General features: G+C 38.5%; 1 long non-coding RNA gene across 2 annotated transcripts in view; it reads left to right on the forward strand.

The window, feature by feature from the left end:
* The first annotated feature begins 2,612 nt into the window (after window positions 1–2,612).
* Window positions 2,613–13,525, forward strand: part of LOC122231135 — a 44,167-nt gene continuing 33,254 nt past the window's right edge. Inside the window, exons 1-3 of one of the 2 annotated variants that reach the window (XR_006208291.1) lie at window positions 2,613–2,749; window positions 2,853–2,955; window positions 7,536–7,925. This is a non-coding gene — a long non-coding RNA (uncharacterized LOC122231135). Of the gene's footprint in view, window positions 2,750–2,852; window positions 2,956–7,535; window positions 7,926–13,525 lie in introns of those variants that run through there. The other variant, XR_006208292.1, reaches the window with a different exon arrangement.

Consider the following 13,525-nt stretch of genomic DNA (forward strand, 5'->3'; position numbering starts at 1 on the left):
CCATTAACCACAATCGCCAAAAGATGAAAATGACTCAAGTGTCCGTTGTCAGATGCGTGGATGAATAAAACGTCGTGTCTGCGTATGGTGGAATGTTATTCAGCCTTAAAAAGAAATGAAATTCTGATACCTGCCTGCTACAACACAGACGAATCCTGAACACGTCGTGCTAAGTAAAATAAGGCAGACACAAGACGAAAAATATCCCATGGTTTTACTTGTGTGAGGTACCTAAAGTAGTCAGGTTCATAGACACAGAAAGTCAAATGGTGGTTTCCAGGGTCTGGGGGAGAGGGGGGACAGGAAACTATTTAATGGGTACAGAGCTCCAGTTTTGGACAATGAAAAAGTTTGGAAGGTGGGTGGCAGTGATGGGCGCCACAGTGTAAATATACATAATGCCCCTGAGACGTACACTTAAGATGCATTAAAAAAGTGGTAACTTTTATAATTTATATTTTTACTACAATAAAAACGATTGTGTTCCCCCTTACATACTATAGCTTTACATACTATATTCCTTGGGGAGTGGGTGCCCAGCCAGTAACTACATTTCCTAGCTCCCCTTGCCTCCCGGTGGACCCTATGAATAGTTGTCACCAATGGAATGTGTGTGGAAGGAATGCACCAGTTGCTTCTGGACCGAGGCAGTTAGGAAGCACAGCCTCCTATAATTTGTGGGCTATAGCCAGAGAGTGCGGGGGAATCTGAAGGAGGGAAGAGCTACACGGTGGGAGGAGCCTCGCTCCCTGAATCACCCTATGTATGGTAGAGAATTGAATGGGACTTAGGAGATTATGAAATATAATCTTATTGTAAGTTACTATAATTTTGGAGTTTATTTTTACAGGGGCTAGCATTTCCCTAAGCAATACATAGAGGGGTTTGGTAATGGAAGGTAGACCCAAAGCTTGAGCACCTCTAAAACGTCGACAAGGCCAAGGAACACTGCCATGAGAGGCGTAGAATCAGCATGAGCATTGGCAGCCAATGCACACAAGGGTGGTCATGGAGCTTGGATTTTGAACTGGAGTAAGGGGCAGTCTAATCCATTTTGATACAACAGACCTTGTCCTGTAAAGATGGAACCAAAATAAAACTTGATAAGGGGCGCCTAGGTGGCTCAGTCATTTAAGCGTCTGACTTCCTCTGGGGTCATGATCTTGTGGTTTGTGAGTTCCAGCCCCGTGTGGGACTCTGTGCTGACAGCTCAGAGCCTGGAGCCTGCTTGGGATTCTGTGTCTCCCTCTCTCGCTCTCTCTCTCTGCCCCTCCCCCATTCATGCTTTGTCTCTCTCTCTGTTTCTCAAAAATAAATAAACATTAAAATTTTTTTTTAAACTTTGATAAGAACTTATGACCAAAGGAAAATGCTAAGAATTCACTTCTGAATTACAAGAAAGCAGGTGATGCTGACCCACCCCCCAAGAAATGGATTTTTTATTCATCAATGCTACCATAAAAACAATTTCAACATTCTTAAGACTGTGGTTCTCGCTTAGTTATACAGAATTTTCACTTATTTAGAAGTTGCTTCCTGACCAAGATCAACTGCCCTGAGTTGGGCCACAGGGAGTGTGGGAACACAAAAGAATTGGTGAACACTGAATTTCACGCAATTGTAAGAAGTCAAAGTTTATGCTGCAATTCTCACAGAATATTATAGCTGACCCTCAAGCTAGGGAGTATTTATGGACCACAAAGCTTCTGCCAATAAGTAATATAGTTATTCATTTATTTGTGAGCCACATATAGGAAGTATCTTTCTTCTGAAAGAGCTTGTGTTTTTACTTATTTTTTTCAAAATTTTCCAATGTTTATTTTTGAAAAAGAGAGAGAGTGTGTGCATGCAAGAGCATGCTCAAGCAGGGGAGAGGCAGAGAGAGAGGGAGGCACAGAATCGAAAGCCAGGTTCCAGGCTCTGAGCCATTAGCACAGAGCCCAGTGTGGGGCTCAAACTCACAAACCGTGAGATCATGACCAGAGCTAAAGTCAGATGCTTAACCGACTCTGCCACCCAGGTGCCCCAAGAGTTTGTGTTTCTCACTTGAAATAACAAATAGAGCATTTAAGTAAAGCAGAATCACTGAAGGGAGTTCTTGGATTAAAAAGTAGAGAATAAAACATGGGTGGTACTATCATGCCCCCAAAAAGGTTCTAGTGTCTTTCCCAGCGCTTGTCTGCAGTGGTCCCTGGGGAGGAAGCTAACAAAGCAGACAAGAAGATGCCATCCCATTCAAGGCAGCAAACCAGGGGTGCTTGCGAAGGTGGAAATTATGAAATAGATGATTTTTCCAGGATTCCTCCCTCCAGAACCTGGAGGGAGCAGAGGGTCAGAGATAAAGGAGCCCACGGCGTCCGAGTAAGTGTTCTCTTCCCAGGCTTATAGTAGAATGAGCGGGGTCTGAATGTAGAACTAGGTTCCGATCCCACATCAGATGCAGACTTGCACCTAAAGCGAGTTGTAGTCAACACCTGTGCTTAGTAATACTCTAGGTGTAAAGGACTCAGTAAGGTTACAGGTGCCCTGAGGCTCAGGTATGTCAGCATGTGCTGCTAGAGATACTCACTCCACTGACATGCATCCTCATCACAATGACACAGGAACCCCACTGGTAGCAACTGCACAAGCCCTGCCCATAATAAAGGCTCAGGCTTATATATACACATATGTAATGGCTTTGGGGAATTAACCAAAAGAATCCCAACTTTCAGGAAGGAACAGTGCACCTCAGAATGGGTACTACCAGGTAGGAAGACCCTAGTCAGCAATCATGGCTGAGAGGAAAGGCAGCCGTATTTCTAGAAGCAGTATGAAGCTCTTCTTGAACCTGCTTTGATCTATCCTTCTAGGAAATGCCCAGGCATCCTGGGGAAGAGGGAGCTCAAAGAACCCTACCTTGAGACATCCTACATAAAAACAATCTCCCCTGGACCTGAGAAGGCAGGCAGAAAGGTAAGCGGTTAAGAGGTGGTGGTTCAAGGAATGTTTGAGGCTGTCTCTAGATCAAGGCTGCCATATGGATGCCTAGAGCTAATCCCGTAGACAACCCAGAATCAGTTCTGGGTGGGAATAAGGAGTGACAGGAACAATTAAGACTCAAACACAGAACGATCTAGGTCAGCAATTCACAAACTTTGAGGTCTCAGGGCCCCTTCGTTGTCTTAGAATTTTTTTAGTTCCCCAAAGAAAGGTTGTTTATGTTGGTTGTATATTGATATCTACTATGTTAGAAACTAAAATAGATTCTTTAAAAATATTTATTCATGGGGCGCCTGGGTGGCTCAGTCGGTTAAGCGTCTGACTTTGGCTCAGGTCATAATCTCATAGTTTGTGAGTTTGAGCCCCACATCAGGCTCTGTGCTGACAGCTCAGAGCCTGGAGCCTGGTTCAGATTCTGTGTCTCCCTCTCTCTCTTCCTATCCCCTCCTTGCACTCTGTCTCTCAAAAATACATAAATGTTAAAAAAAAATAGAAAAAAAATTACCAGTTGTTTTCCTTGTAGGTAAAGAATTACTTTGCTCATTTTTGAGGAAATGTCTACCAAATACCCAGGTCTAAATAACCATAATTTGCCCAGTAGCCTTAATTTCAAGTAAAAAATACAGTACTTTCTCTTTCCCCCACCTCCGCAAAAAAAGGCTAGTTTAGCTTACAACGCAAACAATTACACAAGTACTCTTTTTTAAGACAAGCATGCAGAAGTGCTTTATGCATACATTCCATTTTGTTACCCAGAATATAAAAATAATGTATATCCAAGGTTCAAGTTTCAGTAAAATTAATACGTTACACTGCTTCATTGAGAATATTCTCAAATCAAACTGATTTTTTTTAACGTGAGTATGTGACAGTGAAAATACATCTCTATAAAATTTGGTGCCACTGCCTTGATTCATACTAAGACACCAGTGCATTTACCCACCGATGGTTATATACCATCATCACCCATGTCAACACAGTGGGGGAAAAAAAACCCTAATGTTTTGATATTATTATGAAAGTAGTTTGTACCTCATGGACCCCCTCTAGAGAACTTCCTGGGGTCCGTGGAATTCACTGAGAGTTGCTGATCTAGGTCAGTTGTTCTCAAACTTGACTGCTCATGAAAATGGTTGAGAAGATTTTTAAAATCCTGATGCCAAGCCATACCTTTGACTAGTTAAATCAGAATTGTGGGGGGTAGGGCTCAGGCATCAGTATTTTTTAAATCTCCTCCAGTGATTCCAGTGTATGTCCAAATTTGAGAACCAGCGATCTAAGTTCACTTCAGTTCAGTTCCTTTTGGGATAGCAAATGAAGAGATGTGGGAGCTCTGAGCCCCCAGGAAGTACCAGCAAGCTCAGCCATCTACCAGACACTGTAGGTATAGGCTGGTGTATTCATATGAAGTCACAGAAAATAATTTGTGATGCCTGATTCCCAGACTGTGACCCATGTGTCATCACTATTGCTAAATACAGTAGTACATGATATTCAAGAATGCATATAAGTACTGGCCAAGGACTCCAGACTAGTATTCTAAACCTCTGATCCTTATTCACTTTGTGTCTTGGCCAAAATGCTAGCTTCTTTGTTTCCTTGCATGTAAAGTGGTGATGATAATAATACCTATCTCAGTGGGTTGGTGACAGAATTGAATGAGCACATACATGGTAATTCTTAGAACAGCTTCTTGCACATTGGAAGCATTATTTTAAGTGTTGGCTATTAATATTATATTCTAAAATGTTTCATTTCTGTCTTTTTGTTCAATGACATCAAAATGCCTATTAGGTAATATTTCTTGAATAAATCTATCTAGAGGCAGCACACTAGAATAAAAGAGATAGTGTAAAGTGTGGCTTCATCACTCATTGTGTCAGCTTGCATGAGTTACTTAGACTTCCTAAGTCCAAGCCTTATCCATAAAGTATGGATTGTGCATTCAAGATATATGCATGTGAAGTACCTGGTACATAGTAGATGATCACTAAACTATAGCTTTTATAATTTTAAAATCTTATGTAAGTCATCCTATTTGGGCTTTAGATTCTAAATGGGAAAGTGGGCATAATGGCTTCCATTAAACCCATTTTGAATGGTGAATATGCTAATCTCATCATTCAGCATATGCAGCAATCTTTACCATTGTGCTATAGAAATGAGGGCACACATTCTCTATGTGTTCAGTGTCCTAGAGACCTTTCCCACTGGCCCGCCACAAAGCCTAACCCTTTCACCACTTAAGACATTTTTCCACTTTAAAGAAATGTGTTTCTGGAAGGTCCTTGTTAAGATGTGCATAGAAAGGATGATGGGTACACCTTAGCTTTTAGTTACTGCAGTATGTAACCAAATAAATGATGGGCTTAATGAATTCAGTGAAGTCCAGAATTCAGATTTTAGAAGTTCTTTGGTGTTTCCTAGTTGAATACCCAGAGACAGAAAACGATAGCAAAAAGAAGGAAGAGAAGAAGAGGAAGAAACATGCTAATGTGCTGAATCTGTCTCTCTCATCTTCAGGCTAGTGTTAGCTATTATTACTTCCATTTTATAGGTAAGAAAATGGAGGACTTGAAGAGTTTTGTGACCTAACATTTACAGATAAGTGATAAGAACTGAGACTCAAATCACATCTGACTCCAAACACATGCTTTTAAGGGCTAAAGCCTATTATTAAATATATATATATATATATATATATATATATATATATATATATATATATATATATATATATATATATATGGCAGAGGACAAGAGGCAGAGTGAGTGTTGCAGGAGGCATGAGAACCCCTAACCTTGGGACTAGTGTTCCTTATAAAAGTGACCCCCAGAGCACTCCCCCACCTGTTCCTCTATGGAAGACACAGTGAAAAGACAGTGGTCTACGAATCAGGAAGCAGACCCTCACCAGACACTGAATTTGCCAGTATCTTGATCTTGGACTTCCCAGAACTGTGAGAAATAAATTTCTACTGTTTATAAGCCCCCATCAACTATTGCTTTCTGTTATAGCAGCCCAAATGGACTAAAAAAAAGAGAGAGAGAGAGAGAAATGATAATAATGAGGGACTTGCTGAGTACTTTGACAAAAAAAGCCCACCAACAGCATTGAAGTTCTGCTTTAAAATAATCCAAAAACAGGGGCACCTGGGTGGCTCAGTTGGTTAGATATCCAACTCTTGCTTCTGGCTCAGGTTATGATCTCACAGTTCGTGGGACTGAGCCCTGCATCAGGCTCTGTGCTGATGGTGTGGAGCCTGCTGTGGGATTCTCTCCCTCCCCGTCTCTCTGCCCCTCCTGTGTCTGTCTCTCTCTCTCAAAATAAATAAATAAACTTTAAAAATAAAATAATCCAAAACAAAGCTAACACAATCACATGTGCATGTTGTAGCTGTTGCAGATTTTAGAAAATACTTTGGTTCTGAATTTTCTGTGCAATTTCATCTTCCATCACTAAAAAGCACCAGCCCACCAAATCAGACCTTCCTTTCTTATTCATATTGCCCACTCTGCCTGAAATACTCTTTTCTCTCTCCCTACCCAGAGTTTGTGTTTCCTCTCAAAGCTCAAATCCGGTCTTAATCCTCTATAAAATTCCCACATGTTTTCCTGTCTTCTCAACTCGTGTTGCCACACATCTCATGACTTACGGTATTTGTGCACAGTATTGTCTCATATTCTTCATTCATTGTGTTTGAAGTCTAACTGGATTCTCATAGGGTGTGTATTCTCTTAATTCTTTTTTTTCAGAATGAAAAGACTTTTTTTCTTTTTTCTTTTTTTTATCTTTTTTTTTTTTTTTTTTTTTTTTTTTTTTTTTGAGAGAGCAAGCTAGCGGAGGGGCAGAGGGAGAGAAAGAGAGGACCCCATGCTCAGTGCAGAGCCCAGTGCAGGGCTTCAACTCACCACCTGGAGATCATGACCTGAGCCAAAACAAAGAGTCAGGCACTTACCTGACTGAGCCACCCAGGTGCACCTCTTTTTCCTCTTTTAGAGTGAAAGTCTTATTGTATAATTTGTAGTAAAATTTATAAATAAAGTATGAAGAAGGAAACAAATACATACAAAGTCCCACCAACCAGGGAAGTAACCATACTAACCTTTTGATTAATAAGCTTGTAAGCAATCCACTCTTTACACACACACACACACACACACACACACACACACACACGGGCCTACACATGCCTACAGAAAATTTTATAAAAATTAAAAGCTGATTTAGCTTTCTTTTCATTGACTAATTCTTTATGGATATCTTTTTATATTGATAAATATAGAATATCATCATTTATAATGACCACAAAGTTTATAATTGTATGGGTGCATCCTCAATGACGTTTGATGATGAATGACGCCATTCTGTAATTGATGGGCATTAAATTGCTTCTCACTTTTGTTATCATAAACAATGCCGAGGAAACAACTTTGTACAAATGCCCTTTCATAATTTGCCAATAATCTCATTAAAATAAATTCCTAGAATTATAATTGTTTGATGGGATTCTTGTTTTCTTCACTTCTGTTCCCTCTAACATTTGATACAGAACTACGTGCAAAGAAAATACAAGCCAGATAGCCCGGGGGTAATTCAGCCTGGCGGATACAGGAAGTCTCCACCATACACTGAATAACAAATAGAAATGTAGATACATTTCTCTGAGAAGAACATACTCAGCCTAACTCCAAACACCCTGTATCTTCCCAGGAAAATGGCTTTTGATTTTTACTCAAGAGAAAGTTGTTAATGCTGATGAAGAGACAGAGCAAGTTAACAATCTGCTGTTAAGGAAAAAAAATAAATAAATACATGGATGGAATGCCTGTCAACTAAAATAGCTGTCAGAAACATAACAGAAACCAAGAAAGGAAGATGGTTGCTTTAGATTATAATTCAGAACCTGAACGCAAGTTCTTTTAGTAGCACCAATGACTAGTTCAAATACCAGTTTCCAAAACTATTTTTAAAATAAAATGTACCTAAGTATGTTCGTAATACAATGTCATTGATACAGAGCCAAACCAATTGCATTATTTCTATGCAATATAGAAATATATGGAAAATATATCCTACATCACATCTGCCTAAATTTGGTTAAATATAACCAAATCATAAGCTGGGGGTCTGCTGGTACAAGTCTATATATCGTTTACTTTGGCCAAATGTCTGTCACTGATGTTTTGTGTTGAAGAATCTTCACAGCCTGAGCCTCAGTATCCTCATCATAAAACAAGAGTGGCCAAAAATAAACTCAAATGCACCTTCTAGTAATGAAATTCTAAGATCCTATCAATCCTTGAGAAGCAGACTTCCTGGAGAGAACTACTCATTGAAGAATATTTATTTTTTGTTGGGAAACCGATTAGACTAAGTGATAATAGATTTAAAATGACTTGAGAGGAACCCTGTGTAACACTAATTGCTAATTACATTTTTATGCTAATCGTAATTATTAAAATGTAGAAAGGAAGAATTACTTATCTGTAATGAAATAGAATTTGAAAAGGCAATGCTTGTAAATATTTTCAAATTATTTGAAATAATTATAAATTATTTGATAATAATAATTATAAAATAATTATAAAATTATATAAATAATAATTTTATATATAAAATAATAATTATAAAATTATTTGACAAGACTCCCACCACCAACCAAGAGGGAAAAGCAAGGGCTAGATTTGCCCTACCCCAAGAAATAATTTAAAAATTGGAGAAAATATATGGAAAGATAATTTTCAAAATGTTGGATATCAGAAAACAAAGGATAGTGATCTTTAAGAGTCAGGAAACCAAAGTGAGCCCTATGATTACACCAACATACTACCTAGAGAGAATTCACATGCAGTAGCACAGGGAAAGGGAAATTAGGAAGATTCCATTAAACTCTCTGAGCTGAAAAGACAGAGCCAGGACAATGGGAAAACACAGGAGACTGGACTTCACAAAATAGTGTATTGGAGAGTAGAGAGCTGCAGAGAATCTTCTTTGAGTCTTCAGCTGAGAGTACATATCAGATCATGTGTGACAAGACACTGCCCAAGGCTAGGAACTAATACATCCTAAGAGATTTATTATACGAACTGGCTCACACAATTTTGGAGACAGAAAAGTCCCATCATCTTCAGTTTGCAAAATGCAGAACCAAGAAAGCCAGTGGTGTTATTTATTCCAAGTCCAAAGGCTGGAGAATTGGGGGATCAATGGTATAAGTCACAGTCCAAGTGTGAAGGCCCAAGGACCAGGAGCATTGGTGTCCAAGGGCAGGAGAAGGCAGATATCCCAGCTCAAGCAAAAAGAGCAGATGTGCCCTTCTTCCACCATTTTGTTCTATTCACGCTTTCAACAGACTGGGTGAGGCCCATTCACATTGTCCAAAGTAATCTTCTTTATTCAGCCTACCAATGCGAATGCTTATCTCTTTCAGAAACACCCTCACAGGAACCCCCAGAAATAATGTTTTACCAGCTATATGGGCAACCCCTTGTCTAGTCAAGTTGATTCATAAAAGTTTACCAACACAGATAGAGTTAAGCAAAAAAGATTTTGCATCAGTAATAAAGAAAATTAGCCCTAGATTAAATGTGTTCTGTCCCGCCTAACAAGTTTATAATCCCAGAAAGGACTGACCTGTTTCAAAGAAAATTAACCATAACACTAACCACAACAAGAATATTCATAGGAATAACTTCAAATGACCTAATAGGGTGTAGCTGGAATCTCTGAAGGAGGCAAAGGAGAGGAGGAGACAGAAAGAAATATTGATTAAATACATCTTGAAAATACAAATGACAGGATAGTATCCTACATTCTTTAAAATATCTAATATTGAAAAGCATTTTAAGTATAAATTTAAAAAAAGTTTTGGGGCACCTGGGTGGCTCAGTGGGTTAAGTGTCCGACTTCGGCTCAGGTAATGATCTCATGGTTCATGGGTTCGAGTCCCATGTTGGGCTCTGTGCTGACAGCTCAGCCTGGAACCTGCTTCGGATTCTGTGTCTCCCTCTCTCTTTGTCCCTGCCCTGCTCACACTCTGTGTCTCTCTCTCCCTTGAGAATAAACATAAAAACATTTTAAAAAAGAAAATCTTAAAAAGAAATATGTAAGATTTTCAGATGTGAATAAAATATAGATTATGGCATGCCACCATTCCTGTGCAAGAAAGAAACAACCCAGATAATTTGAAAAAAATATATATAGAAAATATTTAAATATTTATATATACAAATAAATATAAATAATATAAATATGAATATAAGTATTCAAGCGCTAGAGCAGCAAAGAATATTCAATAAGCTAAAATTCCAAGAGGGAAGAGTCCTTCTAATTAGAACAGTCCTTCATCAGCCATTTCTTTCCTAGGATATATTTGCTGATTCTAGGTATGAGTTGAGAATCAGCTTTAGGAAGAAGAAAAATGAGTCAGCAAATCTTTTAGTCATCATGGACTTGGAAGCTTCAGGAACTCTAAATACCCAGCTTGTTTCTCCAGAATATGTTAACTAAGTTTTGAGTCTATTTGGAGGGTTTTCAGGATCTGTAAGGAATATTCAGATCTCCTACAGTGGCACATTCTTTAGGAAACAAAGTTCCACTTAAGGAAGGATTCCTGCTTTAAACACACAGCTGTCTGCTCCTCAAGACCGTTGCTAAAGCTGGAAGTGGCATTGGATGGGGAGTCAAAGAGCCAAGATGAAATCCTCTGAAGGGGAGACAGTCTCTCCCATTGTTCTCAGATCTGCATGGATAGAAAATTACCAGGTTCTCGATCAAAAACCAAAGACGGACACACTCTGGGTAAAGGGAAGAACCAAAGATAGAGTTAGTCTCTGTCAACCTGCAAACCAGCCTTCGCTCACCTAGGTCACTGATTAGATTAAGGAATCAGCTGCTGATGCCTACACCATAATGGAGGAAAGGGGCTGCTGTCCTGGCAGGAAATGCCACCGGGCCCTCCTGCAGATACTTTACCTCCAAGGTACAGCATACAGCTCGGGAAGCATAAGCATAAGACGAAGAAGGAAAATATAATCAATATTCATGAGGAAAAAAGTAAGAAGCAGACTCACAGTTACTTCTGATAATAAAGTTAGTCGATAAGGACTTCAAACTGGGTATATCTCCTATCTTAAAAAAGTTTGAAGAAAATATGGGCAAATTTGATGAAAAGACGAAGAACCTCCACAAAGAATGGAAACCACAGAAAGGGATAGAGTGGATACTCTTGAACTATAAAATAATATATCTGAAATGAAAACTCACTGGACATGTGTATAAGCAGAATACGTAATGTGTGGACTTAAAGGCAGGTCAATCCAAACTGAAGCACAGAGAAGGAAAAAATGGGAATAAAGAGTATGATGTAGGAGGTATGCGAGACACCATGGATAAAAATTGTGACAAGTAAGTAAAGGGATTTCCAGGACAGGAGAGAAAACCGAGTATTGGTGGGGGAACACTATTTGCATGGATAATGATAATGCTTTTTTCCCAAAATCAATGAAAAATTTCAGCCCCCAAATTTAGAAATCTCAGGGAATTTCAAGCCACATAAATGCAAAGAGAAACATACCTAAGCACATAGTAGTCGTGCTGCTACATTTAAAGCAAAGTGAAAAATTTTGAAGAATACAGAAGAAAAAAAAACCCCAGCAATCCTCAAAAAAGCAACAATAAGATTTATCATTGACTTTGAAACAGAAACCATGAAATCCAGGAGACAACTGTATAACAATTTTAAAGTGCTGGGGTGGGGGAGAAGCTGACCTATCTAGATAGCTTTAAAAATGAAGGAAAAATCTAGATATTTTCAGATGAACAAAAGCTGAAAGAATTTATTGCATACCCACATTTTGGTAAATACTGTGGGAAGTTCTTCAAGGTGAGGATAAAGGAAAGAAAATGGAAGCTCAGATCTGTAGGAAAGAATTAAGAGCAGTAGAAAGGGTAAATGTGGATAGTTATAAAATTATATTGGTTTTTTTATAACAAGATATATCTATGACATAATACAAAAAGAAGAAGACACATGGAGTTAAATTGTAAGATTGTTGGATTGCTCAGGAAATGATAAAAGTGCTCATTTAAGGTAATAGTAAAAAGTTAAAAATTCATGTTATAACCTCTAGGATAGATATCAAAAGAATTTGTTCTAAGGAGCTCATAGAAGCAAAGCAAATAATAACACAAATATTTGATTAGTCAATAAAATGCAAAAAAAAAAAAAAAAGGTGGGGGGGACGTCTGGGTGGCTCAGTCAGTTAAAGCAACCCATCTCCGGTCACGTCCTGATCTCACATCGGGCTCGGAGCCTGAAGCCTGCTTCGGATTCTGTGTCTCCCTCTCTCTCTGCCCCTCTGTTCATGCTCTTTCTCTGTCTCTCTGTCTCTGCCTCTCTCTCTCTCTCTCTCTCTCTCTCTCTCTCTCTCTCAAAAACAAATAAGCATTAAAAAAATTAATGCAAAAGGATTATAAGAAAAAGAAAAAATGGGACAAAAGAAAAACAAATAGCAAAATGGTATACTTAAGTTCAGTTATATCAGTAATTACATTAAATGTAGGCAAACTATTCATTTTAATTAAAAGACAAATGGGGCACTTGGGTGGCTCAGTCAGTTAAGTGTCTGAATCTTGATTTTAGCTCAGGTCATGATCTCACAGTTTGTGAGATTGGGCCCCACATTGGGCTCATCGCCTTGCAAGAAGCTGGCTTGGGATTCTCTCTCTGTGTGTCCCTCTGCCCCTCCCCAACTCACGTGGGTGCACACTTGTGCACATTCTCTCTCTTCCTCTTCCTTTCCCTCTCCCTCTCCCTTCCTCCCTCAGAAAAAGAAAAAAAACGACAATTGTTGGATTGGGATTAAAAAAATAGAACCATATGATATTTACAGCATATATACCTTACATGTAAGGACACATAACAAATTGAAAATAAAGAATGTAAATCAGATATACCATGGAAACACTAGCCAAAGGAAGGCTGGTATTGGTATATTAAAATCAAACAAAACAGACTTCAAGTTAAGAAATATAATGAGAAATAAAGCAGTATATTTCATAATGAGAAACAGATCAATTCATTAGCAATAGATAGCATTAGTGAATTTGTGCTTCGCTGATGACATAGTTTCAAGATTTACAAAGCAAAATTGACAGCTTGAAAGAGGAAATAGAAAAATATATATTCATTTTTGTGGGTTTTCCTGTATTTCTCTCAGTTACTGATAAAAGGAAGAAAACAAAAAAATCAGTAAGGATATAGACAGTCTAAAGAGCTCAGCTAAGTAAAATGACAGTCTTTTCGAGTGATTAGGAAACATTTATCACAATAGCTTGAAATAAGTTTTGACCATAGTTCTAAACCTATAAACTATAAAATTTTTAGCAAAAACAATAGGAGGAAATCTTCAGGTTATCAGACTTGGGTAAGAATCTTAGACTTGACCTCAAAATCGCAGTTCATTAAAGGAGGAATCAACAAGTTGTACCTCATCAAAATTAGGATTTTTTTCTCTGCAAAATATTCAGTTATGAGGA

The sequence above is a fragment of the Panthera tigris genome, chromosome D1 (assembly GCF_018350195.1).
Source record: "Panthera tigris isolate Pti1 chromosome D1, P.tigris_Pti1_mat1.1, whole genome shotgun sequence".
Taxonomy (NCBI): domain Eukaryota; kingdom Metazoa; phylum Chordata; class Mammalia; order Carnivora; family Felidae; genus Panthera; species Panthera tigris.